The sequence below is a fragment of the Schistocerca nitens genome, chromosome 5 (genome assembly GCF_023898315.1).
Source record: "Schistocerca nitens isolate TAMUIC-IGC-003100 chromosome 5, iqSchNite1.1, whole genome shotgun sequence".
Lineage (NCBI taxonomy): Eukaryota > Metazoa > Arthropoda > Insecta > Orthoptera > Acrididae > Schistocerca > Schistocerca nitens.
Genome location: NC_064618.1, coordinates 146,146,562 through 146,174,064, shown reverse-complemented (window position 1 = coordinate 146,174,064; position 27,503 = coordinate 146,146,562). Strand labels below are relative to the sequence as shown.

The window sequence follows — 27,503 nt, the reverse complement described above, 5'->3', positions numbered from 1 at the left end:
AAGAAAAAGAGTATAAATACCCATCCTGACACTAGAGCTCACCAGACCACTTGATTCGTTCATCATATAGGTATCTGTCCTGAACCATAGGCAAGAATGAAGTTACCAGTGCTGTTCTTTTTACTAGTAATGGCATGCATGTGCTTTGCCTTTCCAGCAAATGATGAGGTAAGTTCATTCTACTTCAAGATGTACAGTCTCCAAATTTCTAATTTAACTCTTCTAAAAGAAAACATGAGAGATCTTGGCCAAACATATTAAAAGATTCTGGTAGCAATGAAAATTGAAATGTCCAGACAATGAAGAGAACTGTAAACATTAAGAAGAATTATTATATTTCTTGTGTATGATCTTAGAAGGTTACTGCATTGAACTTTTTTCATCTCAGATACTGAATTAGATGAACATATATATTTTAAAATAAATTACGAACTTCCATATTGATGTTATCAAATTTACTAAAAGCACAAGCAGTTATTTTTATTCGATGCAGAAAGAGAAACATTCCATAAAATAACAGCGCTATTTCTGTTTAACATATTGTACAACTGTTTAGTATATTATCATACTTGCATTAAGAATGCTATCAGATGGTTTCTTAATAAATCAACGGCCAGTTCATAATGAATAAAATGAATTCATTGTTGTTGTATATCTTTAATTTTGTATCAACAAATAACTGTGACTGGAAGTTTAGGCACTCACTGTATGGAAGAAGTACTGAGCAACAGTCAGACAAACTTTAGCTTTCAAACTTTTATTATTAAATCTATGGCGTACATAAAAAGTTACTGTCTCTCATGAGACTGCACCTTTGTGCGACAAATGCCAAACACAAAACAAAATGCAGGGAGATATTTAACGAATCCATAAAATACATAGATAAAATGGGAAACTGAAACTACAGGAATGTGTAGAATTATTATTATTCTGATGTCAAAGACATACCTAGATGCACAGTTCACATGTTACATACTCTTTGACCAAAATTTGGATGCTTCCAGTCCATTTTCTTGTCACTTGATTTATGTCTTCTGTAGTACAGGAGGCTGGAGACTCACTGGACACTGAAGCATGTTCTGGACAATCTGGACTTCTCCAAAATCACACTCAGTACTGTCTTGTGTGCTCTGTTGCCCAATCTTGCCAGATTAAACATTGATCTACCCAATACTGTGTCTCTGAATAGTGTGGTTTAAGCTACATTATCTTGATAGATCTTGAAGGGAATTCATGAGGGTGTTCTGGGCTGATCAAATTCTGAGCTCTGAGTGGAAAGAGCGAGGTCATCAGCATACAAGAAACTCCTTGTGTTGGGGTCATAAGTGTGTTTAATTAGGCAGCACAACAGATTGGCATTGGTGTACCACCATCATGATTGTGGACTACCTGTTGAGTTTCAGGAAGCTTGGTACTTTTAAAACAGCTGTGGATTCACACAGGTAGGCAACTAAAATCCTGAAGCAGCTTATTAACATAAGTAGAGAGGACAGCTACAGGCTCCCAGTGTCCTATTTAATGATAATCTCTGTGTGTTTTGTCAGAGGGGAGGTGTCTCACAGGGCACTGCCGTAGGTGACCAGACAGACACACAAACAGCACATGCAAAATGGCATCATTTTTGCACAAATGACAGGAGGAACACATGTCCTCTATAAGTTTCTCACCTATTTCTAGTGTGCTATCAGTTACCAGATAACTGCGTAACCCATATTATAGACTCCCTTCCAACATCAGCTGATGGTATTTTGGGACCAATGAAAACTAATCATTCTTAAACCAAGTGTTAGCATTGATTAAATTATGCTCTGTACAAAATTGTTTCAGGTAGGTTCTCACTTCAATCTTTTCTGCAAGTCTATGTTCCACTATGTTTCCTTCTGTTCCTATTCTTGCTGAGGTATTCCAGTTCCCAAGAACCATTACTTTTTGTAACCTTAACTATCTTAATAATTTCTTTTACCAAATATTCTTCCAGTCTCTTGATCATTTGTGTAGCTAGTAGGTATACAAATTTGTGATGGTTTGGTGGTTGTTGCTTTGTGTCTGTTTTCACTGTGATAATGCTTTCACTGTGCTGTTCACAGAACTCAGCTGCATTTCTTCCTGTTCTTTCATTCATTTTTAGATCTACTTTTGCACTACCCCTAATTGTTTTTGTATCTGTAACCATGTACTCACATGGCAAGAAGTACTGCTCTTCCTGCCTTGATACTTCACCAATTTCAGCCATTTTAACTTCACCTATTCTCTTGCTCACATTGGAACTACATGTTGATGTTTTTTCCATGTTTGCAAATCAAAATTGTTTTTTTAAACTCCATATTACACAAAAGACAAATTTCCATTTTCAAAAGTAATGTAATTTTAGGTGAGCAATCAAAACAAATTACACAAAACATATATACAGTGTGTATACATGGACAAGGAAAAAAAGTTCACGGATTTTTCCTGGATTTCCCGATTGAAAATACACTTTCTCCTGGGTGAAAATACACGTTTTCCATGTTAAGTGACAGTATACACTTCCTTGGCACTGTAAAACTTATCAATCCTTTGAATGTTTATGGTTTTATACACCGACGTAGAATTTCCCAGCACTTTAGAAAACGAAACTCAGGGGGGAAAAAAACACGTTTTGGAAAGGTCTTTGATGTACAGCAACATGTACACTACATATTTTTGTGTTATGAAGGTATTTTCAAATTCCATGAAACACCACATGTTACTTTTTGAAGCATAGTAATCTAGATTGTGACACACTTTTGTAAGACAGTCATAGTTCATGTCATGTGATCTCGCCAGCTGATGACGGCATAGTACTGTATTATCTCATGTTTGGTTCTTTATTATGGCATAATGCCATACGAGCTAGAAGATGGAAAATGTGCACTTGAAATGCAGCAAACAGTTGAAACTAGCCAACAGTGTGAAATTAAACACTTCGTTTCAAATAAACTGACTACCTCAGCGCAAAAGATTAATAAAAGCCAAATCTCTTTAGCAAACCGACAAAAACTACTTCATTGTTCTGCAAAACTAATAACATATTTTAGCCTTCTGTAATTATGCAAATGTATCTTAATTCATTTGATAGCGCCTGGCAACACAAATCCATTTTGTTTTCATTTAATGTGAGAGCAATAAATGAAGAGGAAACAGCAAAATCACTGAATGTAAACACGGGTCACGTGGAGACTCCCCACTGCAACTCAGACTGCTCTGTGCATCAGCCCAGATCTATGATATTTGCGAACTGGAGCAATATTAGATAGTGGTGCCCAGCCACACATCTGTAGCCAGAAGTGGGAGAAGGTACTACTCATATGCAGCTCAACTGCACATGCACAGGAGCCCACCCGCAACTGCTCAAACGAATCTAATGCAAACAGTCACACTCATCGGAGGCGATTTGTTGTTAGGAAGCATTGCATAGTCTTCCTAAAGACTTTGTCACATTTTGCTGTTGGCAGACACTTGTATGAGCACTCTGTTTTATTGTTGTATATGGTGTATTTCCTTTGTGACTTAAGTTTTATTTTCATTTGCTTTTTTTTTTCTCTCATCCATGTTTTGTTGCTGCAGTATTATTCTGCAGAAGCGGAATACAGTAATATCCTTTGTTCGAGTGTTGGTTCTTACCAGTTAAAATCACAAAAATTTAACTGAAGACTATAAGAATGAAAAATTTCCGGAATTCTAAAAAATTCCCTGTTTTCTCCTGGATGAAAAAATTCCCCAGATCTCCCTGTTGTCCTGGGTCGTATACACCCAGTATATACTATAGTTTTTGGCCTGAAATGGAAAAACAATTATGAACTTCATATGATATTTTACAGAATCTGACACATTGGTGTCAAAACAAGTCTGGGTAAACAAAAAAAGAAATCCATTGTGTTTTGCATAAATCAGAAAAAAATAGCCTAACCTCTGCTCTTTTCACATTCCCTAACCTACACACCCAATTGAGGGGTTACCATTCCGTGGTCTGATTCTCAGAACACTAGTTTTGTTTTTCCCAATGGCACCATCCTCCTGAGTAGTCCCTGCTTGGAGATCCAAATAGGAAGCTCTATTATCTTTGGAATATTTCACCAAAGAGGATGCCATCACAATTAAACCATATAGTAGAGCTGTATGTCTTCGGAAAATACACACATCAAAAAAAGTTTTGCATCACCCTGGTTCCCAGAATTCTTGAAGATAGACATTGACTGTGGATATTGTATCACAGACACAATCCCTTTGACTGTTCAGAGATGTCGCTAAACCCACCAAAAGATGTAAACAACCATGCATGAGCAGCACTTATTAGAGGAAGGAGGTCCTACAACTGATCAGTTCCAGTCATTCCACCAGAAAGGAGGTAAACAGCTCGTGTTGTCTGTAGTTCAACCATGCCTATAGTTTTTGGCCTGAAATGGAAAAACAATTATGAACTTCATATGATATTTTACAGAATCTGACACATTGGTGTCAAAACAAGTCTGGGTAAACAAAAAAAGAAATCCATTGTGTTTTGCATAAATCAGAAAAAAATAGCCTAACCTCTGCTCTTTTCACATTCCCTAACCTACACACCCAATTGAGGGGTTACCATTCCGTGGTCTGATTCTCAGAACACTAGTTTTGTTTTTCCCAATGGCACCATCCTCCTGAGTAGTCCCTGCTTGGAGATCCAAATAGGAAGCTCTATTATCTTTGGAATATTTCACCAAAGAGGATGCCATCACAATTAAACCATATAGTAGAGCTGTATGTCTTCGGAAAATACACACATCAAAAAAAGTTTTGCATCACCCTGGTTCCCAGAATTCTTGAAGATAGACATTGACTGTGGATATTGTATCACAGACACAATCCCTTTGACTGTTCAGAGATGTCGCTAAACCCACCAAAAGATGTAAACAACCATGCATGAGCAGCACTTATTAGAGGAAGGAGGTCCTACAACTGATCAGTTCCAGTCATTCCACCAGAAAGGAGGTAAACAGCTCGTGTTGTCTGTAGTTCAACCATGCCTAGATAGTCAATACCATGGTTCAATCACATTCTCATTGTTAGTTTGTGACAGGAAGGGCTCTCAACAAGAGAAGTGTCCAGGTGTCTCAGAGTGAACCAAAGTGATTTTGTTCAAACATGAAGGAGATACAGAGAGATGGAAGTTGTCGATGACACGTCTTGCTCAGGCTACCCAAGGGCTACTACTGAAGTGGATAACCACTACCTACAGACTATGGCTTGGAGGAACACTGCCAGCATGTTGAATAATGCTTTTCATGCAGCCACAGGATGTTGTGTTACAAACTGTTCGCAACAGGCTGCATGATGCGCAACTTCACTCCCGACGTCCATGGCGAGGTCCATCTTTGCAATCACAACACCATGCAGTCCAGTACAGATGGGCCCAACAACATGCCAAATGTACCACTCAGGATTGGCATCATGTTCTCTCCACCAATGAGTGTCTCATATGCCTTCAACCCGACAACTGTCGGAGCTGTGTTTGGAGGCAACCCAGTCTGGCCTAATGCCTTAGACACACTGTCCAGCGAGTGAAACAAGGTGGAGCTTCCCTGCTGTTTTGGGCTGGCATTATGTGGAGCCAACGTACACCGCTGGTGGTCATGGAAGGCACCATAACGGCTGTACAATATGTGAATGCCATTCTCTGACCGATAGTGCAACCATATTGGCAGCATATTAGCGAGGCATTTGTCTTCATGGATGACAATTTGTGCCCTCACTGTGCACATCTTGTGAATTACTTCCTTCAGGATAATGACATTGCTTGACTAGAGTGGCCAGCATGTTCTACAGACACGAAACCTATCACACTTGCTTGCGACAGATTGAAAAGAGCTGTTTATGGAGGACGTGATGCAGCAACCACTCTGAGGCACATATGCCAAATTGCCATTGAGGAGTGGGACTTTGGACCAACAGTGCCTAGATGAACTTTTGAATAGTATGCCAAGACAAATGCTGGCATGCAACAGTGCAAGAGGCCATGCTACTGTGTATTAGAGGTACAGGTGTGTACAGCAATCTGGACCTCCACCTCTGAAGGTCTTCCTGTATGGTGGCACAACATGGAATGTGTGGTTTTAATGAGTAATAGAAAGAGTGGAAATGATGTTTATGCTGATCTGTATTCCAGTTTTCTGTACAGGTTCTGGAAATCTCAGAACTGACGTGATGAAAAACTTTTTTTGATGTGTGTATAACTACATTAGTTTCCCCTTTGCTCTCAGCTATTTGCAGTACCAACATATTAAGGTCATAAGGGCTAATATTATAAGGCCAGACAGGCATCCAGTCTGTTTCCCCAGCAACTACGGAAAAGGTTGTTGCCTTTTTTCAGGAACCATATACTAGTGTAACCTCTCCACAGACATGCTTCTGTTGTGGTTGCACATTTGGTACAGTTGCTCTCTCATTAGAGAGGACAAGCCATTCCATATTGGCAATGTGCATGGTATGTGGAGATCTAATGCCATAAATTGAAATAGGCTTCCAGAGAAGCCAGAAAACTTATGTCATTTTCATTGACTACTTCAGCATACTGGATGATTAAGTGTATGACTGCTTATGCTGAAATGAACCATATGCTGTGCTAGAGCCACTGAATTATTGGAGAGTATGTTTAAAATTTATTCATAAGTGTCACAGTAGAAAAATGTCAGTCAGTGCACAATTTCTAAAAAATTTTAAAGCATAATTTTTTGTAATTACAACAATTAAACCACAAGATATAATATAAACAACAGCTGCTACCATCTGTCCCTGTAGCAGTGTCATTTTTCTCCATACTTCCACTTAATACATATTGCCACAACTCTGTAGTCTTTGTGATTATGACATTATATACACTCATACAATGAGTATCTTGCCCCATGCCCTTCCCTGATGGATCACATTAGTCACCCATTGCCATGTTCATTAGTGCCAGTGCAGCAGCAGCAAATTATAGTTGCATTATAATTTAGTACATGTGTACTATTTTAAACTTCTGATCTCTGTTGTCAACTCATTCCAGTGACAAAATAGTAATTAGTGGGTGCACTAAAATCAACACTAGTTTTCTGCCTTCATGTCTTATCTGACATGGTACCATCAGCACTGAGATTACAGCTGGATCAAGAATAGAGTAATGCACATGACAAATCACTTTCTAGTAACACAACACTCAAAAAAATTCTTTTTAACTTTCACTTATCAAGCTCTAATCTAGAAAGCATACATGAGTTCTCAATAAGTGTCCATTGACCTACTCCTTGGATTACAGTGGCACTGGAGAACAAAATGACACTGTCTGTTGGAGAAGGTCCGGAGAATCAGATTGACCCAACTGTACTATACAAAGGTATGCAGTTGACAAGAAACATCTTGAACTACCTCAAATACATCAGATATGCAAGTACATCATAGATGCAAAGTATCCATTTTTAATTGAAGCATTGTATGCAGCCCACAATGTGATTGTGTCACAATGTGGCAGACAGCAGAACACGTTACGAGTAATTACCAAATAAGAAGATTCCAGGTGGCAGAAATGACTTCATAAAAGCCTTTACAAAGGCTACAGTGTGTTTATGTTCCACAGAAATGGAACTCTAATGTAACAGATATAGCAATAATGCTTCTGAATGTTAACTAGTTGCAATCTGTATTACTAAATGGCCAACCCAGTTCATGTTCTTGATGCATGGTTCCTATCTAATGGCCTACAGAGGAAACAAAAATTTGGTTTCCAATATTTCATATAATACTGATCGAATTTGAAAAATTAAAATGCTGTAATAGTCAACTCGTTGAGAGGTATAATCTTATTTTAAAGATTTAACACAGTTAGACATTTACTACAGTTAGAATCTGTGTATATATCTGGAAGCAGTGTATCTCACAGTATAACAATTACCGAGACTGCATTTGAGAATAAGAACTCTTAGCAACTTTCAGCAAACTTTACATGCTATTTCAAACTTTCACATAACTTTCTCTCAATGTCATCCAAACATAATAACAAAACGAAATGCAGGAATTGGCAGTCGTATGTGCATGGGATGTGCTTTCTTGATTGTGTGTATGCATGCTGTGTGTGTGTCTTCTTTACTCACGAAGACTCTAGCCAAAAGCTATATGTGAGTGTCTTTTAATTGTACCTGTCTGAAACTTGATGTGTCTTCTTTACGGTAAGTAGCAACCTGTTTTTTTATTCTACATTGTTAAAAAGGAAAAAGTTTATTTTCTTACTACATTTTCATTGTACATGCAGTAAAACTTCAACTCCAGGAATTACATTTTAATTTCTTACTTCTTTGCTCCTAACTCTATTCACTCCATTCAAAACACAGCTTGTACACAGTGACCACATATACCATCGAATTAACCTGCAAAATTGTGTATTGCAGTTCAGGAGATGTGATGTCATAAGCATCAAGACACATGAAAAGCTAACCTTTGCTTGCAGTGGAGCACAAATTACCCAATCTATACTCATCCAGCATTTGATAATGAGAGCACTTAGTGACTTTCAACAAACTTTAACATACTGAAATTTTCACTCTGAAGTGGAGTGTTTGCTGATATGAAACTTTGTGGTAGATTAAAAGTGTTTGCTGGGCCAAGACTCAAACTCAGGATCTTAGTCTTCCACGGGCAAGTGCTTTATGACTGAGCTACCCAAAAATAAGTCAGAACCTGTCCTCAAGCTTTACGCCCTCCATTACTCATCTTCTACCTTCTGAATGATCTGGATGGTGTGGGCAGTAATATGTAGACATGTGTTGTCAACCAAAACAAGAACACTGGTTAGTGTTTGCTTTGAATTGCAGGCTTCATCTTGTTGCTAAGCATATCAACCAAACATTGATGCCTAGGCAATGTTCCAGAATTAGCCCTTGTCCAACCCAAAAAACTGTGTGCATCATTTTTCCCACGGAGGGTGGACTCTTGACTCTTAAAAATTGGTGCCTTTATGGACAATGTCATATGCTGAACCATTATTAATACACAATTGGTTTGCCACTTCATCGACAATCACACATCAGTTAATGAAAATCAGGTCACAGGTTTGCTCAATGTAGGCATCAGTAGTGAATGTGTCTGAATGTTTTGCTATCTCCTCACGCTTCACACTTGCTTAGCCAATCTTTTAATTGTTCAGTCCACTGGTAAACACTTCACCGTAATACATCATTGCTCCTGTATTGTGCTGAAAATCTTCTATGGCTGTCAGCTGCTGCTACATCCTCAGCTTACAAAAAATGGATTACCCAATGCTATTCTTCATCTGTACAAATTGGAAGTGGTGCAACAACAGCACAGAGAAAACTAATATGACAGTCCTAAAGCCTGCCACAACCAAATATAATGGTGCTATCTAGTTGCTGATGAGTGTACTCAGCCATACTGCCAACTGAAAAATGATTAGAATGGAAGTGCAGACATTTATTGACTTACCCTCACTTATCTGGGCGATTATAAAAGGGTCTTTCTGGAAATACATATGACTCAGTGAGTGGTTTGGGTCACTCAAGATGGCAGTACCAAGTCAGCACAAGATTTTAGCAGTTTGGCTGAAATCCAATTGTAACTTTGAAGAGCCACTGGTTTCCAGTGACCTAATCAGTTTTGTGATTTCTTGAATAACTGATTTGGTAAAACTGAAGTCCAGTTGTGCAGCATGCTTTGCTTGTCTAAGTAAGTCTAATAGATCTGCTTTTGATAATACCTTTTTCCCCTGTATTTTCAGTTACTGTTAGGAAGAATTCACTGAATTTAGTAATCAATGAATTGAATTTAAAATTGTCCATCCCATTGCTACTGTCATATGGGAGATGAATATCATTTGTCAGTGCAGACTGGTCTCTTGAGTGTAGTGCTGCCCCTTTTTCTACCACAATGTGGTAGTACTACTCAACTGCTGTTGTATTACTGGTTATTCCTTGTGTTTCACTGTTGCTATTAAGCTAAATATTGCTGTATTTAGAAACTACTCTGTTGGCCAGAATATAAAATTCCATTTCAAAAAATTCTTTTGTACAAGAAACAAATCAACATTTTCCACTGATGCTGAGCACTGCATGTTATGTGTGATGAGAAGTATTAGTCAGGGTTGACACCAGCTACGTATTGCAAAAATGACATTCCAAATCGACATTTTCCACTGATGCTGAGCACTGCATGTCATATGTGATGAGAAGTATTAGTCTGGGTTGACACCAGCTTTGTATTGCAAAAATGAAATTACAAATATAGCCAAATATCAGAGAAAATGCACTTAAGAGCTCTTATGAGAGAAATCCAATATATCTTATCTGACATTAATTTCAAAATGTAATTATTTTCATTATTTACTCACCACGTTTCTGATTCATATCTTGAACTATACTAAAATTTAAAAATCTTGGAATCCTTGTACAATTTCTTTGTGTTAGTTACTGAGCCATCTGTCATCTCCACAGATCACACGTGCTGTCAACCTTATGTAAATATCTCCTTCATTTGCTTAACACCCTTATCATTTTCAGATATTCCCATTATATTTATTTAAGATATGGCAGTACAAAAGGAACTGCAACTAATATTCAAGAACTGTACACTTTTACAAAATAAAGAGAATTAAACGATTAAATCTAAAAATTAATATCTAAATTTTCCATCAATTTGAGGCTGTCTCTGTCACTTTAAAGAAATCTTCTATATTCCCAGGGTAAGTTCATCTGCTATAGCTTATTAGAATGTGTTTGATGGTTTGATGTTCATTACTGTAGGCATATTGAGAAGATGAAGCCTTTGCCCATTGAGAGAGATTTTCTGCACAGCTACCATACCTGTATGAACCCTATTAATTGTTTTCCAAGCACATCATGGTAATTCCATGCTGGCTGGTCTTGTGCTGTCGTATGAGAATTTGATATTCCTCATGGGCAATATTATTCCATGTATATGATGCTACTCTAGTTGTAATCCACTTCTTGCACTGATTCTGCCACTATGATAGGCAACTGGATTTGAATTGGCTTATTTTAAGTGCAGGCACATCAGAGTGGATTGGGAACTGTGGGATTTTAATTAATTTTTCATTCTCCTTGAGAAGGGCTTTCTGTTTCTGAAGATCTGGTAATTCTGTGTGGCTTAGAGTTGGTAACCAATGAAGAGGAGTAGATATAATGCAACTTGTTATTGTCCTCGTTGCCACATTTAGCCAAACATTGATTTTTCTCAGATGTGAACTATTAAGCCACACTGGAGCACAGCCTTCAGCAGCAGAGTAGATGAATCCTAAGGAAGAACATCTTAGTGTTGTAGCACTTGCAACCCATGAAGTACGACTCAGCTATTATTTGATATTACTGCATGATCTCAGATTTGCTGTGGTGTTTTCTATGTGTTTCTTGTACAATAAAGTTCTGTCAAGAGTTGTTCCTAGATACTTTGGGAAATCTTGGTGGTGGAGGACTTGACTGTTAATGGTGGCATGTAACTTTGCATTGGCCATTCTATTGTTAAGACGAAAGTGTCTAACTTCAATCTTTGTTGGATTTGCTGTTAATCTCCACTCTTGAAATATTCATGCATTTTACTTAGATCTTCAGAGAGCATTCCTTCATCAGCTTCAGTACTTCTGTGTTGAGTGGTCAAAGCAAGATCATCTGCATAAACAAACTTTCTCTATTGTGTTTCAGAGGAATAAGATGTACATGTGTATGAATGTAGACATGGAAAGAGCTCTGGAACCATAATTGATCAAATAGTTTTTGATTTGGAAAAAAAGTAGATTATGTTATAGAAGTTATTGACACTGGATTCACAGATCACAAAGCAATAAAACGTTTAAAACTTAGTAGAAATAATATACTCAGTACAAATTCTGGGATAAGTGAGAAATACATCAACAGGAAATGTATTAATGAGGGCAACATTAGAATTTTTAATTCTTTATTAAAAAATTTAAACCGGGTTTCAATAAACATGACAATGTATACACTAAGTTTGAGGTATTTTTAACCTGTTACAAATATAACTGTGAAACTGAATTCCATCTTAAGAAAATCAAACTAAAAGCAGAACTAAGACAAAGATAACCTTGAGGATAAGAAAATTTAGAGAGTGACAGAAAGTTAGGTAATTTAGCAAGGCTAAATCTAGCTCTGAAACAGAATGTTAACTTTACAGGAAATTGTACAAGAAAGTAATTACTGCAGCAAAAAAAGTTAAAGAATGATTCATATATTGGTGGAAACAAGGGTAACAAAAAATGAAATCAGTTTAGAAAGTAGCCAGTATAAATCTAACCAAAATCAAAATAAAAAAAAACAACATAGTTATTAATAGTTAGGACAAAGAAAACTATTAAGGTTCCTTTACAGATTACCAATATATTCAACTGTTATTATACATGTGTAGTACAAAAACTTACAGAAATGCAAAGTCATAATATAATTAATCATAACATCTGTACATATCTTAAAACTATGTTTTCAAATGCTTTAATCATACAAGATGTAGAAAATGCAGTCAGCAAACTAAAGAATAAATTGTTTGGTGGTACTGATGGCTTCCCAGACAGAGTCAGATGGCGCCTAGTGTAGATCGGGAGTATGTTAGCTCCGTACAAAAGTCAAAAAATAACGAGGAAAAGTGTTCGATATGCAACAAATTCTGTGTGTATTATGACAGTGCATGTATGCCATGTTATATTATCGCAAAAGTAGACGCCAAAAAAAACCTGGTAACAGGAAAATGTTATAATCAGGCATCTCATCCAGCAAGTACTTCGACTCACTCGTGGGAAATGGTGAACTCTTATACAACATGCCATTGCAAGAAATGTGTTGTAAAAGGTATAATGTGCTTAAATTGTAAAACGGTTTTTCGTTATTTGTGTGTTAATGTCAGTCCTAAAAGGAAACTATGGTTCTGCAATAGCTGTTTCAAAAGCGACTTACGCCAAAAACCTAATGTGAGAAACACCAAAGACGAAGTTATCAGTGCTCTACTGGAAGAGTTTTCAGTTATAAATCATCACGAACATGAACAGTATGAAAAAGAAGCAAAGAGGCTTAGCGTTTTTCCTCAAGATACTGTAACTTTTGTTAATAACAGTTCTGTTGTTTATGTTTGTAGAAAGTGCGGGAAAAACACAAACAGTGGTGTAACCTGGTGCGAGTGCGAAAGGAAACATCAGTCTAAAACTCCCGACCATGTAACAAAACTTTACATTTTAGGCGATAGCCACAGCCGCGGTATTGCCTCACGCATAAATAAAGCTTCAAATGTGAAATCGATGAGCTTTGTAAAGCCTGGGGCGCCCCTCTCAGAAATAAGAAAACTAGTTTTTTCTGAAGAAATAAAAAAGCTGTCTTCGAAAGATTTTGTTGTCCTCTTTGGTGGATCTAATGACATTTATCAAAATGATACATCTAAAGCCTGTTGCGAATTAAACAAGTGTCTATCTGAACTAAGTCATACAAACGTTATCCTCGTAAATATACCACAAAGGTACGACTTGATGTCCTGGTCGTGTGTCAACAAGGAAATTAGTGCCGCCAATGAACTTTTTTCCAGTATATGCAAACAATATAGAAATGTTTCTGTTGTTAATATTAATACCATTGGACGCAGATTCCACACTACTCACGGGCTGGACCTAAATGGCCTTGGAAAGCAACTTGTTACATTAATGCTAATGGAAATTATTCAGAGACTGCAATACTTACCAACAACATCATCAGTGGTACCTGTATCATCATCACAGAAAGTATCTCAAGGAGTGACCAATGCAGAATCAGATACAGTAGCAGAAAATGCAGCAGAAGTACCTAAAGAAGCAATACTAACAGAAGTAGAATCAACAGCAGCGTCAGAAGAACCACATTCAGTAGCAGCAGAAGTAACTCCTCCAGCATTAGAACCAGCTCCTACAGCAGTAACACCATCTCCCTCACCAGCAGTAGCAGCACAAACTACTTCACCAGCAATAGCAGAAGAAACACCATCAGCAACAGCAGAAGCAACTCCTCCAGCACTAGAACCAGTTCCTATAGCAGCAGCACCATCTCCCACACCAGCAGTAGCAGAACCAACTCCTTTACCAGTAATAGCAGAAACAACTCCTCCACCAGCAGCAACTAAACCAACTTCACCAACAGCAGAAACATTACCAGCTCCTCCTCCATCACCTTCAAGAGTAGCAGAAAGGAATAGACCAGTCACAGTAAGTAAAGTATCATCTTTGTCTCATGATGAAGTGATACCAATTGATTTGGGAGAACATGTTCCTATAAAACTTGTGGACAGTAAAGTGAAACATACTTCCAACCATGTTTCAAACAGACCCAAAAAGTTACCAAAGAGAAATGAAGATTTTTTATGGTTTATCCCAAGGAAGTCCAACCGCCACCTAATGTAGATTCCAGGGCTGAAAAAACAAATAAATGTTCCCCATGCCCCATAATACTGTACTCCTCCCCTCATCTCAACGATTTTTTATGTGTGGGCCTGAAGAAAAAGAAGGGACAACATTAGGTAGTGTCAGGTGTCTCCTCTCTCCTGTCCCAAGGCAGACTCCAATGGATTCTCAGTCAGGTAACAGCACTAATAGAATAAAAAAGCAAGAGGAAGGCATCTCTTTCTTTCATCAAAACATAAGGGGCCTCTTAAACAAAACAGACCAACTCCTTATTAACATCAGTGAAAAGGACAGTATAAATAATGCCCAGATTTTGTGCTTAACTGAACACCATGTTATCGATAAATGTGCCTTGCCATCTATAGTAAGTTATACTTCAGTAACATACTACTGTAGGGAAAGTAAAGATAAAGGTGGAGTAGCAATTTATGTTAAGGATAGTGTAGCATACAAAGCTATAGATATTAAGAAATATTGTGTGGAACAACAATTTGAGGCATGTGCCACAGAAATAACGACTAAATTCTACCCAATAATAGTGTTGGCTGTCTACAGGGCTCCTTCAGGTGACATAAAAACTTTTCTGCATTCAATGGAACTCCTACTGTCATGGTTACTTTCAAAAGCGAAGGATATTGTAGTATTAGGTGACTTCAATATAAACTTTTTGACTGAAAATAAGAATAAAATAGACTTTGAGATTGTGATGACCTTACACAATCTGACATCAGTAATAAACTTCCCAACAAGAATTACATCCGAGTGCCAAACTATGATAGACAACATTTTTTTAGATGTAAATAGATATCAGAATTATATTGTCAGGCAGGTTATAAGTGGGCTTTCAGATCATGATGGACAAATTCTCACTATTTATGACGTTAATCTGTTCAAAAAAGAATTTCCTCGATGGAAATTCATAAGAGTAATTAATGAAGAGGCGAAAGGAGCTTTCAACCACAGGTTGCAGCAAATGGATTGGTCTTTAGTATATAGCCATGATGATGTTGATACCAAATTTAACTGTTTTATAAATGAATTCTGTGCTCTTTTTGAAGAAATATTTCCCAAGAAATGGGTCAGAAACAGGGCTTCCAATTCTGTAAGCATGCCTTGGATTACAAAAGGTATAAAACAGTCATGTAAAACCAAAAGGGAAACTTATGCTGCATTAAGATACTGTAAAGATGTAGAAAAATGGAAACACTATAGAAAATACTGTAAAATTTTGAAGAAACTAATACAGAAATCTAAAGCCCTTTATTATGAGAAGAAAATAGATAATTCTAATAATAAAATAAATGCAATTTGGAGCATTGTAAAAAAAGATACAGGAAGAGATACGATAAGTAAAGAAGATATAAATAATATCAGATATGAAGGTATCCTAGTAGATAACCCCAAAACAGTGGCTGAGATTTTTAATAAACACTTCCTATCAGTAACCCAACAGATTGGTTGCAAGCCCGATGTTGACGAAGCTGTAACTCTTTGTCAAACCGTATATTCAAACACAATTTCAGAAATGCACCTTAATCCTGTTACTGTAGAAGAAATTCAAAAAATCATCTTGTCTCTAAAAAGTACAAATTCTGCAGGGGTTGATAATATATCTAGTAATTTATTGAAATATTCTTGTGTGTGGATAAGGGACATTCTCTGTCATATTTTCAATGCTTCCCTTCAGAAAGGTGTTGTTCCCAGTAGACTTAAGTATGCCATTGTGAAGCCCCTGTACAAAAAGGGTGATAAAGCTGAACTAACTAACTATCAACCTATCTCTTTGCTGACAGCTTTCTCCAAAATTCTAGAAAAGCTAATTCATGTAAGAATTACTTATCATCTCATGAAGAACGAAGTTCTCAGTAAGAGCCAGTTTGGCTTTCAAAAGGGCCGTTCAACAGAAAATGCAATCTACTCACTCTCAAATGAAGTCCTAGAAACTCTTAATGAAAAAATGCTAGCACTTGGTGTCTTCTGTGATTTATCCAAAGCGTTTGACTGTGTTGATCACCAGATTCTCTTGCAAAAAGCAAAATTAGTAGGAATAAGTGGTGTTGCAGGCAATTGGCTACAGTCGTACCTCCAAGACAGAAAACAAAAAGTTGTGTTGAATAGCTCGGGTGGAGTAAGTGACACTTCCTCAGATTCTGAATGGAGTTCGATTACATGTGGAGTGCCCCAGGGCTCAATTCTTGGGCCACTATTATTCCTGATTTTTATAAATGATCTACCATCATGTACAAGCCTGCCGTGTAAATTTACATTATTTGCTGATGATACCACAATTTTTATGAGCAGTAGAACAGACAACAATCTTGAGGAACTCATTAATCACATACTCTCAGATATGGTTAATTGGTTCAAGGTGAATGGTCTCTCATTAAACTCCAGTAAGACCAGCTTTATTCAATTCTGTACAAAAACAGAAAAAGAGAGAGAGATAAGTGTGACATGTGGTAATCAACCAATAGTTAGAATGGAAACAACAAAATTTCTTGGCGTGCACATTGACAAGAAAATGAACTGGTCTTCACATATTATTGATCTCTGTAAGAGGCTTAGCTCTGCTACCTATGCTTTACGGGTTGTCACTTCATGTGTTGAACCTAACACTGCAAAAGTGGCATATAATGGCTATTTTCACTGTCTCATTGAGTACGGAATTATTTTTTGGGGCAACCAGCCATTAGCAAGGAAAGTGTTCATTGCACAGAAGCGAGCTTTAAGAATTATATGTGGATTGCGCCCAAGAGACTCTTGTAGAAATAGTTTCCGTAATCTTAAAATATACACAGCTACATGCCAATATATTTTTTCTCTCATGTGTTTTGTTTGTAAAAATATAGATATATTTCAACCAAACAGTAATTATCATGAGCATAACACACGGAGGAAGAATGACATACACAGTGAACTCAGAAATTTGAGCTTGGCACAAAAGGGTGTCCACTACACTGGAGCAAAACTCTTCAATGCTCTTCCTCCCGAAATAAAGACAAAGATTCATAACAATAGTGAGTTTAAGAAAGCTCTAAAAATATTTTTGCTAGAAAAAGCTTTTTACAGTCTAGATGAATTTTTAACTAAATAAATTGTAATATTTTAATATTATATAATACAAGTTGACATAATGCCACTATGATTTTTATTTAACCTGAGCTCTGTAACTGTGTGTGCTCCTTATCTGTTCTCTGTAGTGTTTTATTGATTCTAAGAAAATATGTATTTTCTTTTTCTGTATTGCTGCCCAAAGAATTTACTGTATAAATTTTTATATAATTATGTACTCATATTTCTTTATATGCTATTAGATTAGCAGATTGTAATTGTAAAAAACTGACTCGTTCCACGTCCTTGTGTATCCAACACAGTTGGACCTATGGAACACGAAATAAATCAAATCAAATCAAATCAAATCAAACAGCAAATTTATTGCTTTTCTGCTTGTAGATATAATTAATGCTTCTTTCAGCACTGATACTTTCCCTAGAAAACTTAATGTTTCAGTTACAGAACTATTATATAAAAACAGTGATCCTTAGGATGTAAAAAATTACAAGTCTTATTTCACAAAAATTAGGTAGAGTAATGTACAAAAGACTCTGCTTTCCTGAACAAAGGTAGAATATTTGCCAATGAACAAATTGGCTTTAGAAAGAATAGATAAATTGAAAAAGCCATACATAATTTCCTAAAATGAAATGATAATTAACTCAAGACCCTAAGCTGTCGACAGGTATCGATATACATCAATGGGGACAGTTGAAAAGGTGTGCCCCAACCAGGTCTCGAACCTGGGATCTCTGTCAGACATTGGATTGGTTCCTGTCGAGGCTATTGATAGGGGGGTTTCACAAGGCATGGCCTACATCTCAATAGGAAAGGGAAGGGTAAACTGGCAGGTTTGTTAGCGAAATCTATAAGGTGGGACACTAATACCCATGCATGTACCTCTTTTTTAGGCTAATATCAGTGCCCAATGAGAAGTTCAGGCAGGCAGGTGCTAAAGAGGTCCAAAACTCACAAAATTCTCACAACAGGAAAGTAAATAATAATTTTACCATATTTAACCAAAATAATGTTACCATTTTTCACTAAAATATTCCGGGATTGAAGAATAAAGTAGATGAGCTCCTGGTTTGTTTAGATGACATTGAATCTAATAATGTAATAGGTATACTATGCCTGTCTGAACATCATATTGTGTCTGATATGGAAAAGGTAAATATCAGTGGTTATAAACTAGCTGCACATATGAGTGAGAGAATAAGGTGGGAGGAGGAGTTGCCACATATGTCAAAAGTTATCACTGTGTAGAAAGCTTAGATACAAAAAGGTTTGTCTAGAGCAACATATAGAAGCATGTGCCTGTCAACTTAAACTGTAGGAGGGCTCTTTTGTAATTGTAACATTATATAGGTCCCCTTCAGGAAACTTTCACTTATTCCTGGAAAACTTGGATGCCTTGTTGTGCTATCTGTCAGATAGGGGAAAGCAAATTATTATTTGTGGGGCTTCAATGTTGATTCACTGAAAGAGTGTAATAGGAAGAATGACCTGGAAGTCTTGCTCGGTTTTTTTTCAATTTGACATCTGTCATTAATTTTCCTACTTGGGTAGTAAAGGACAGCAGCACATTGATAGATAACACTTTTATAGACCAAGATAGGTTTAAAAACATAAATTCTTGTCCTGTTGAGAATGGGCTTTCTGATCATGATGCTCAGCTAGTTACAGTATATGACATAGCTCCATTCAGTAATTCAAAACTACCCTCCAAAGTTGTGTGTTCAATTAATGACTCAACAATTAGAAATTTCAGAGAAAATCTTCAGCAGTTAGACTGGGATGAGGTGTACAAGGAACCCAATGCTAATTTAAAATATAACTTATTTCATGACACACTTGTAAGAGAATTTGAAAACTGTTTCCCCAAGAAAGTAGTTAAATCTAATTATAAGAAACTATGCAAAATACCTTGGCTTACTAAAGCAATAAAAATATCTTGTAACCACAAAAGGGAACTGTATCTAACAACAAGAAAGAGTAACGACCCAGAAACAGCCAAATATTATAAAAACTACTGTGCTACATTAAGAAAGGTTATTAAAAAGTCCAGAAGTCCAGAAGCATGTGCATCATGTCTGAGATTAATACGTCTGATAACAAAATCAAAACAATTTGGAATATTATTACAAGGGAGACAGGACAACCAAGAGTACAGGATGACGGCATCACCATCAAAGCAAATGTAAACTTGATAAACAACAAGCCGGAAGTCGAAAACATTTTGAATAATCATTTTTTAAATGTTGTAGAGAAAATAGGATTTAAATGTTCATTAGAAGAAGCAAGGCAGTTAATGGAAGAGGCCTTACCCACACCATTTGATACAACTGAAATTCCACCCACCTCTCCATCTGAAATTAGGAAGATAATAAACTCTCTCAAGAATAAAAGCTCACATGGGATTGATGGCATTTCCAGCAGGATTATAAAAGCTTGTTCCCAATAAATAAGTGGGATTCTTAGCCACATATGTTATAGCTCTCTGAAGCAGGGTATTTTCCCAGATAGACTGAAGTATGCCATTGTTATACCACTGCATAAAAAAGGGGATACGTCTGATGTCAACAACTACCGCCCAATCTCTCTTCTGACTGCCTTATCCAAAATTCTTGAAAAAGTAATGTGAGTAGCTTCACACCTTTGTAAAAATAAAGTTTTAACAAAATGTCAGTTTGGTTTCCAGAAGGGTTTTTCAACAGAAAATGCTATATATACTTTCACTAATGAAATATTAAATGCTCTGAGTAACCGGAAGTCACCCGTTGGGATTTTTTGTGATCTATCAAAGGCTTTTGATTGTGTAAATCATGTAATACTTCTAGATAATCTGAAGTACTGTGGTATGAATGGGACAGTGCTCAAATGGTTTAAATCATCCCTAACTGGAAGAGTGCAGAAAGTTGAAATAAACAGTTTACATAATATGCAAAAAACTGGTGATTTCTCAAACTGGGGAACAATCAAGAATGGGGTGCCACAAGGTTCGGTCTTGGGTCCTCTGCTGTTGTTAATATATATTAATGACTTTGCATTCTATATTCACGAAGATGCAAAGCTGGTACTTTTTGCTGAAGATACAAGTATAGCTATCACACCCAACAGACAAGAATTAACTGGTGAAATTGTAAATGATGTCTTTCAGAAAATCATTGAGAGGTTCTCTGCAAATGAGTTCTCATTAAACTTTGACAAAACACAGTATATACAGTTCCACACAGTAAGTGGAATGACCCCATTAATAAATATAGACTTCGATCAGAAATCGGTAGCTAAGGTAGAATATTCAAAATTTCTAGGTGTATGCATTGATGAGGGGTTGAACTGGAAAAAACACACTGAGGATCTGCTGAAACGTTTGAGTTCAGCTACTTATGCTATTAGGGTCATTGCAAATTTTGGCTATATACATCTGAGTAGATTAGCTTACCACGCCTATTTTCATTCTCTGCTTCCGTATGGCATCATATTCTGGGATAACTCATCATTGAGTAAAAGAGTGTTCATTGCACAAAAGCTTGTAACCAGAAAAATTGCTGGAGCTCATCCAAGATCATTCTGCAGACACTTATTTAAAGAGCTAGAAAACTTCACTGTAGCCTCACAATATATATATTCACTTATAAAATTCGTTATTAACAATCCAAACGAATTCAAAAGTAATAGCAGTATACATGGCTACAACACTAGGAAAAAGGATGATCTTCACTACTCATGGTTAAATCTAACTTTGGCTCAGAAGGGGGTAAATTATGCTGCCACAAAAGTCTTTGGTCACTTACCTAATAGCATCACAAGTCTGACAGATAGCCATATAGCATTTAAAAGGAAATTAAAAGAATTTCTTAATGGCAACTCCTTCTACTCATTAGATGAATTTTTGGATATAGTAAGTGGGTAATTTCCCAACCTCCACAAAAAAATATATATAAGTCTGCTTGTGTCTCTATATGTGCGGATGGATATGTGTGTGTGTGTGTGTGTGAGTGTATACCTGTCCCCTTTTCCCCCCCAAAGGTAAGTTTTTTCGCTCCTGGGATTGGAATGACTCCTTACCCTCTCCCTTAAAACCCACATCCTTTCGTCTTTCCCTCTCCTTCCCTCTTTCCTGATGAAGCAACCGTGTGTTGCAAAAGCTTGAAATTTGTTCGTGTGTTTGTGTTTGTTATTGTCTCTATCAACGTACCAACACTTTCGTTTGGTAAGTTACAGAATCTTCAACCAACGGTTGCTTCATCAGGAAAGAGGGAAGGAGAGGGAAAGACGAAAGGATGTAGGTTTTAAGGGAGAGGGTAAGGAGTCATTCCAATCCCGGGAGTGGAAAGACTTAACTTAGGGGGAAAAAAGGACAGGTATACACTCGCACACACACACATATCCATCCGCACATACACAGACACAAGCAAATTATTGAGGGTCATGTAATATTTGTAATATTTTGTCCAATGTAATATCTTGTATAGACACATTTTATTATCCTGACACATTCTACACCATTACGAAGTGTCGTATTCATGATCTATGGAACAAGTACTAATCTAATCTAATCTACTTACATGGCAGATGCTATATACATCTAAGCCACTGAGAACACAGAGGATAGTGTGACTGCAGGGATTTATCCCTTGCACACTCCCTGTGAGACCCACATTCCCAACCTAATGTCCACACTCTACATTCGTAGTGCCCCTGCACACTCATTACTCGCGGCAGACAATCTTACCGAGTCCTGTAAGAATTCGGGCAATGCGTGTGCATCGAGCACACAAGAAGAAGGTCAATGGCCAGTTAGCCTTAACTATATGAAGATGGTATCTGTTCTTTCAGACATGTCCGAAAGAACACATACATTATCCGTATAATTTCCTAAAAGTTGTTGTAGATTCCATAGATCATAATAATATCAACTGAGTGTGTTTTTAGATTTCTCCAAGACATTTGATGTTATTGATCATAAAATATTGCTCACCTATTGCTCTGGAGTTCATGGTACTGCTCACACACAGTTTACATCATACTTATTTGGCAGATACCAGAAAGTAGAAATAGTTCACAATGGTAACTCATATTTTTCTGGATATAAGAAAATTATTTATGGAGTACCCTAAGGTTTGATGCTGGGACTCCCACTGTTCTTCATATTCATGAATGACTTGTCAAGCTATTTGATAAAAACTGATGCTGTAGTTTTTGCTGACAGAACAAGTCATTTACTAAAGCTCAGAATGAGACTGACTTGCACAAAAAATAGAAAAAACAACAGAAGAACCAGATAAATAGTTTAGGGATAACTGTTTATTTTTAAATGACAAAAAAATGAATGAATTTCAGCCACATATAAAATAATACAAAACCAAATATAATTGTGAAGAATTACAAACTCCAAACACAAAATTTTTAAGAATTTGTTTAGATGAGAATCTAAAGTGAGATAAACATTAAGAAGTACTCCATAAAAAGCCAATTGAAAGCTCCTATGTATTTAGAACACTTAAAAACTACTGCAGTGAACAAACAGTAATGTGAAATGACCCACTATCCTTCTAAGAATGAACAATATATTAACTGCAAACTATACATATGCTACACTGTGCAACTATGTTATTACTGTTTCATGACTTATTGTTAATTATTTATTTGATTATTTATTTGTCACTTGCTGAACTATGTAGTTCATTTATCTTGTAATTGATCTGTTAGGAAACTTATTGTTGTTATTGACATTTGCATAAATTTGTATTGTATCTGTCTCCGATAGTATATTGTAGTTAATGAGACGTGCCCAAATTTACATTATTATTATCGTTAATATTATTGTGTTAACACTGATGACACCAACTGCATGTAAATATGCTCAAAGGTGTAATAAAGCTTGGCAAAACTCTCATTCATTATCCAAAAATGTGCAATAAGAATAACAAAAAGGGACTGCATCTACAAATTCCTGTACAAAAATTTTTAAGGAATTTAAAATTATGACTCTTCTATCCACTTATATCTATGAAATGGTCTGATTTTTCTTCTTTAAACAGTGTGTTCTATACTATCGAAAAAGACAAACTAATTATTTTCATAGAGAAGCAAATAAGAAAGCCCGGTGTCACAAGAGTACAATATATTATCCCACAATTCTTAATAGTGTTCTTCCCTTTAGAATTTAACAAGTAGTATAGTTTTAAAAATCAACTTAAAAATGTTGATAAGTTAAAGTTTCTATAGTGTTAGCGAACACACAAATTTTCAGAATTTCATTACACCTATCCCATAATTCAAGTTACATGTGGCCATGCAGCACTTTGTATGCTGACCTACTGAAGCAATGAGTCACTAGAGAAGTTGGTTATTTGTAACTAACAATGTTATTACCAAGTGTTGCTTAAAGCAGTGTCAATAACAAACATTAGTTGGACCATACACATATGTACCCACTTTATTTACTGCTATTTTGGACAGACACTTTATTTTTCAAACATTAGTTAGTTTGAGAATGGGCATAGCCTGAAATCAATCATCAACTAAATAAACATCCAATTTAGTTGCAACTCTGGCTGTCTCCTCTTGCATCATAATCTAAAATGACTTGTTGTACCACATTACCCAGCATGCTGGGGTTACACATGTTGCTGTTCTGTCTAAGACTCCTCCAGTTTGTGTAATGTTTTAACTTCTTAGTATTCTGTCACCTGGGTCATAACACAAGCATCACAAGAACTTATACATGATTATGGGGCATATGACAGCATTATGCATGGTACACTAACTTTATAGGGCTCAAAAATATTGGTGAGGCATATGAGTTTACATCTTAGCAAAGCTATGAGCATAGTAGATCTGAGTACCTTTTAATCTTATAGTCTGTGATCGACATGACCAGTTCATGCGCTGACAGATGCCAGCAGAGCCAGTAAGTCTTTAACAACATTGTCACTTGACAGTCACTTAGTCTGCATCAACACTGATATAGTTGATTTAGTGGGTAGCAGACTTGATTACACCATGCTGTTAGCAGAGCAGGTTGGTGACCAGACATATGTATTTGCTCAGTAGCCATATAAATCAGGCACTTTTCTACACACAGATACATACTGAGAAGTGAATGTCAGAAGTTACTTACATGGCACTATATGTTACAGTTTCTTCTTGTTCCAATCATGTATAAGGTCTGGAAAAAAGTATTGCTTAAATGCTTTTGTGCATGCAGTAATTAATGTAACCTCATCTTCACTGTCCTTAAAGGACTAACATGAATGAGGACGAAAAATATCTCCATAATTTTTACTTAATACTTGCTCTTGAATATTTATAAGTGGGGTTTTGTGGGATAATTGATGCTGTTTTCAAGCATCTACCACTTCAGCTATTTCAACATTTCCATCACACTCTCCGTGAGTCAAGCAAACCTATGACCATTCGTGTCATCCTTCTTCATACATGTTCAGTATCCCTATCAGTCCTAGAGCCCATCATGTGTAATGCAGTATTCTATCCAAGTAACTGAGTCTCCATAAATTTGTTTGCTATAGTGGAAATGTGAAAAAAAGTAGATGCATAGAATAATCATTCTACATAATAATGTCTTACGTGTCCATTAGATGTACATCTAAGATGTATCATTACTGTAATCATGGTAAAAGAAATTAGCATACATATTCATCTAGGCACTGTGTTAACTGTATTACTTGCCTTCTGTTATTCTTTGTTTAAAACTAAGAATTCTGTTACAGCTTCAGAATCGCTACTTGGTGTTTCCCTCACAGCCAGTGAACGCATCTCAGGTAAATGACTTCCTTTTTTAATTTTACAAATGATTTATTGTGTGAATAGAATCATCAGTTGGTAATGTGTATATATATTGTTTCTATCTGTTTGTAGTATGTGCAAACCAATGTGCCATTGTCTGAAGCATCGTTTGGTCGATATCCTTACATATATGGTTGATAAGTATGGATCCAGATATCCAAATCATATGCAGAGTATCTACATTTAAAATCATGAGATGAGAACTCACTGATTGTTTATAAAATTTGAGTATAAATAAACATCTGAGAGATCAGTGCTGCTGAATAAATGTATTAATGGTCCACCAGTTTGTGATTGTGTTAAATTTTCTTTTATTGATTTTGAAATACTGTGTTCACCCTTGTTTCCTTTTTATACACTCCTGGAAATGGAAAAAAGAACACATTGACACCGGTGTGTCAGACCCACCATACTTGCTCCGGACACTGCGAGAGGGCTGTACAAGCAATGATCACACGCACGGCACAGCGGACACACCAGGAACCGCGGTGTTGGCCGTCGAATGGCGCTAGCTGCGCAGCATTTGTGCACCGCCGCCGTCAGTGTCAGCCAGTTTGCCATGGCATACGGAGCTCCATCGCAGTCTTTAACACTGGTAGCATGCCGCGACAGTGTGGACGTGAACCGTATGTGCAGTTGACGGACTTTGAGCGAGGGCGTATAGTGGGCATGCGGGAGGCCGGGTGGACGTACCGCCGAATTGCTCAACACGTGGGGCGTGAGGTCTCCACAGTACATCGATGTTGTCGTCAGTGGTCGGCGGAAGGTGCACGTGCCCGTCGACCTGGGACCGGACCGCAGCGACGCACGGATGCACGCCAAGACCGTAGGATCCCATGCAGTGCCGTAGGGGACCGCACCGCCACTTCCCAGCAAATTAGGGACACTGTTGCTCCTGGGGTATCGGCGAGGACCATTCGCAACCGTCTCCATGAAGCTGGGCTATGGTCCCGCACACCGTTAGGCCATCTTCCCCTCACGCCCCAACATCGTGCAGCCCGCCTCCAGCGGTGTCGCGACAGGCGTGAATGGAGGGACGAATGGAGACGTGTCGTCTTCAGCGATGAGAGTCGCTTCTGCCTTGGTGCCAATGATGGTCGTATGCGTGTTTGGCGCCGTGCAGGTGAGCGCCACAATCAGGACTGCATACGACCGAGGCACACAGGGCCAACACCCGGCATAATGGTGTGGGGAGCGATCTCCTACACTGGCCGTACACCACTGGTGATCGTCGAGGGGACACTGAATAGTGCACGGTACATCCAAACCGTCATCGAACCCATCGTTCTACCATTCCTAGACCGGCAAGGGAACTTGCTGTTCCAACAGGACAATGCACGTCCGCATGTATCCCGTGCCACCCAACGTGCTCTAGAAGGTGTAAGTCAACTACCCTGGCCAGCAAGATCTCCGGATCTGTCCCCCATTGAGCATGTTTGGGACTGGATGAAGCGTCATCTCACGCGGTCTGCACGTCCAGTACGAACGCTGGTCCAACTGAGGCGCCAGGTGGAAATGGCATGGCAAGCCGTTCCACAGGACTACATCCAGCATCTCTACGATCGTCTCCATGGGAGAATAGCAGCCTGCATTGCTGCGAAAGGTGGATATACACTGTACTAGTGCCGACATTGTGCATGCTCTGTTGCCTGTGTCTATGTGCCTGTGGTTCTGTCAGTGTGATCATGTGATGTATCTGACCCCAGGAATGTGTCAATAAAGTTTCCCCTTCCTGGGACAATGAATTCACGGTGTTCTTATTTCAATTTCCAGGAGTGTATTTATTACCTCATGATTATCTTTGCTTTCTATAACATTCTCCAATGACTTTTTTGCATCTCCATGTTGAGAATTTATATTGCTACAGGATTAACACCAAACAGACCATGGGCATTTACTAGTGAGCATTCCATGTGACATCAGTGTTACAATGAGCCCCCTTACTCATTCATCTACTTTCTACCATTTCTTAGAATATAGCTCCTGTTTCACTTTCCACTACAAGAATCCACTCAGTAGCCACAACAAAACATTTAGTACCACATAGGTCCTTGTTTGACCTACAGCAATTGCTAGACAGCAGATGTCAGATTCATCGTGAAAGTGTGATAGAATGTTGTAACTCACAAGTACAGCAGTACCCACAAAATCCTAACAAATTTTCTGTAGACCACCATTATATAATGTAGATGTCAGGACTATACTTCACAAAAAT

At 37.5% G+C, this 27,503-nt stretch overlaps 1 long non-coding RNA gene across 1 annotated transcript; it reads left to right on the top strand.

Moving 5' to 3' along the window:
* LOC126259261 (uncharacterized) lies at positions 1–25,577 on the top strand. Its single transcript, XR_007546493.1, has 3 exons — positions 1–168; positions 25,213–25,263; positions 25,361–25,577. It is a non-coding gene; the product is annotated as an uncharacterized LOC126259261 (long non-coding RNA).
* Positions 25,578–27,503: the final 1,926 nt, after the last annotated feature.